At 41.9% G+C, this 3158-nt stretch overlaps 1 pseudogene; it reads right to left on the bottom strand.

Annotated features, from left to right (window-relative positions):
• Nucleotides 1-211: 211 nt before the first annotated feature.
• Nucleotides 212-2188, bottom strand: LOC102252398 (annotated as a pseudogene).
• Nucleotides 2189-3158: the final 970 nt, after the last annotated feature.

Here is a 3158-nt window from a genome sequence, read left to right on the forward strand (position 1 = left end):
GGGAACTGTAGGAACTGGTGGGGGCAGCCAGAGCCAGGGGTGGACAGTGCCCATGGGGAAAGGGGGCATGGGATGGAGGAGGTATGCTCCTCTAACAGAGACTTAGAGGTACAGAGACTAAGAGACAGAGAGGACAGAAATGGGAATAGAAAGAGTGACAGGAAGAGAAAGACTCAGAGAAAGCAAGACAGAGATTGAGACAGAGAAAGATTCACAAAGAAGAGAGACAGGCAGATAGAAAGATGGAGTCCTGCTCTGCATGAGTCAGCAGGCTTTGGGAGGGGAGGTGGGGACTCGGGGCTAGCAGGGAATGTGCCAGTGTGACAGTAAGTTTATGGTTGTGTTGCATGATGGAGGTGTGCTGGTAATGCAGCACCAGCTCCTTCAGAGACCTGTACAGGTTGTAGGGCTCCGCAAAACCCAAGCCAGTGGCCATGTGGTAGATGACACAGTATCACTGTCCACCACCACAGAGCAGGCATAGCAGCCCTGCTGGCTGCTCTCACGGATGAGGAAGGTACCATCCCGCTTGCTGTTCAGCATTTCCTCAGCCTGCGTGCGGCTGATCTTGCCCACATACCAGGTTCGTTCCTCAAGGTGGGGGAGGTCATACTCATCCTCCATCAGTGCGTACTGGTCTTCATTCTCATGTGTGATTCCCAACCTCTCATTGATTTTCTTCTGCCGGGCACTTTTCTGGGTGAACCATACCAGGTACTGGTCTCGGATTTTCCACAGCTGCATGAGGTCTGGCTTCAGGCTATTCATGCACTTATCTTAGTTGTCCAAGGCCTGTGTCCGCAGCTCCTGTCCCAGCTTTGTGCAGCTCTCCTGGATCTCTGCTATGCAAGATTTAAGCCGTTCTGAGTTCAGCAGGATTCTCTGCATCTCTTTTTCATTGCCCTCATGCTGGAAGTGCTCCAGATACTCCTTGCTGCACTTCTCTTGAGTCTAGCCCTGCTCTTTGAAGATCTTGATGGTTTCATTGAAGGCTTCGATTGTGATGTGCTTCATCTACAGTTCCTGGGAGGTGCGTGTGTACTCCTCCTAGAGCTGGTCTTACTCGCGGCTCTTGTCCTCTGCTTCAAACCACGGTAACAAACACAACCTTTAATTCTGATCTTCCTCACCGCAAGGGAACATCAAACCTCAATAGAAATAAATTCTCGCCAGAAGTCACGTCCAAATACTGTGAGACTGAGGACTATAGGGCTGATTATATACATGTGCAATAACAGGCTCACGTTCTAGGCATAGGTGCCCAGGCATCCTCCACAATCCCACAATCCTCTAGTCACATACTTCTGGTTTTTCTAGCTTCTCCTTAAATCGTGTTTCCTTCAGTCGTATTGCAAGTCCAGGGCCTCTAGTTGGAGAGAATTTTTCCTTTCTTTGACATTGATAGCTGTTTACTATTTGGAATCAGTGAAGTTTCAGGAGTACTCCCACTGGCATGAATATGTCGGTCCCAAGTGCACTCATGAAACAACCGCCTGGTGCTGTCCTTGTTCACAATGAGAAAGGTACTGTGCTGAGCCATTTTCCAATCAAATCTTCCTCTTCCTTCCCCAGCACACTCCAAACCTACCCCAGGCTGACCACCCCAACCCTGCAGACCCTTAAGACCTCCCTTTCTATATCTTCCACGTTTCCCCATCAAACTTGCACCCTATCGCATTGCCTATGGGGGCCCTAACCACTCCCTGGGGGGCGGGGCCAGCCTGGGCTAGAGGCTATGGTGTTCTTGTCTCTGGTCATTCTGGTCATTACAGTAGCTGACTCTTTATATAGATAGATAGATAGATACCATGTTCTCATTTTTATTATTTTATATACTTCCTTTCCTTTTACAAAATCTCTTATTGTTTCCCTTTAAATATTTCCACTACAGATCATGGAACAAAATAAATTGTTTTCTTAGTCTATTTGGTCCATACACTAACTTTTAATTAAATTCCAGCTCTTTCCCACATCATATAACTTCTATCAGTGCTTTCAAAGGTAGACTACTCCTTATCCCACACAGTGTACATTTGATTGAACAGATATGTGAAAATTCTTCTAGATTTCCAGAACTGTTTCCTCATTTCTGTGTAAAAATTCCTGCTTTTCTGCTCAATCTATACTTACCTTTGTCATCTCCTAAGGTTCTATTCATATCACCATCACACTCTCTGTTACCATCCATTCTCTTCATTTCAATTATCACTTATACGTTAATGGCTCTGAGTAGAAATCTAGCCCAGACTACATTCTATGTTACACATTCATATAGCAAATTGCTTCTTTCTTTCTAAGGTTCACATTCATATCTGAATATACTAGTGAATATGTTAAATGAATATTTCAAATGCACTTTTATATCTATTTTTGTTGTATATTAATTTAATAAATATACTAAATAACTACAACATTCCATAAATTGTGCTTGTCACCATATATATGGTTATTAACAAATTAGATTTTAACCTGCCCTCCTGAAGGTTATAGTCTTAGTCTAAAATCAAACTTGACTTGGGGTGGTAAACACACTACCCTCTTTATTCAGCCTGTGGCCATCACTGGCCCACTGTAATGTTTCAACCTTGTAATTAAGCTCTCTTACTTTGTATCTTGTACCAAGAAAATTCAATTCCTAACATACTAGAAAAATGATGTATCAAAATGCAAATATAGTTGTACTGCTTATCTATTAAAAACAATTTTATTATTCTTTTTTCACCAAAGAGTAAATGTCAACCTCTCTGACATGACATTAAAAGTCTTTCAAAATCTGGCCCTGCTTTACTCTCTGATCTTATCCCTTACCACTCTCTGTATTACAACTTACACTATGTTAATCATATGTGCACCATATTTAGTAAAGTTTCTAACTTTATATCTTTATAACTGTATTTTACCACATAGGTAACATCTCATCCCAACAATTCTGAATTCTCTGTGCATCCATAACACCATTCACATATCTCTATACCTATGCATATTCATAATAATACATTATATTGATCTCTGTGTATGTCTGTTGTCCCAATAGAAGCGATTAAAGACAGAGACTGCATTCAGTTCATTTTTGTATTTTAGAAACTAGGGTGCTTACCATGACTGTTTAATAGATTACAGTTGAAGAAATGAGTAAATCAAATGCCATTCATCTTTCA

Source organism: Myotis brandtii, unplaced genomic scaffold, assembly GCF_000412655.1.
Source record: "Myotis brandtii unplaced genomic scaffold, ASM41265v1 scaffold249, whole genome shotgun sequence".
NCBI classification, from domain to species: domain Eukaryota; kingdom Metazoa; phylum Chordata; class Mammalia; order Chiroptera; family Vespertilionidae; genus Myotis; species Myotis brandtii.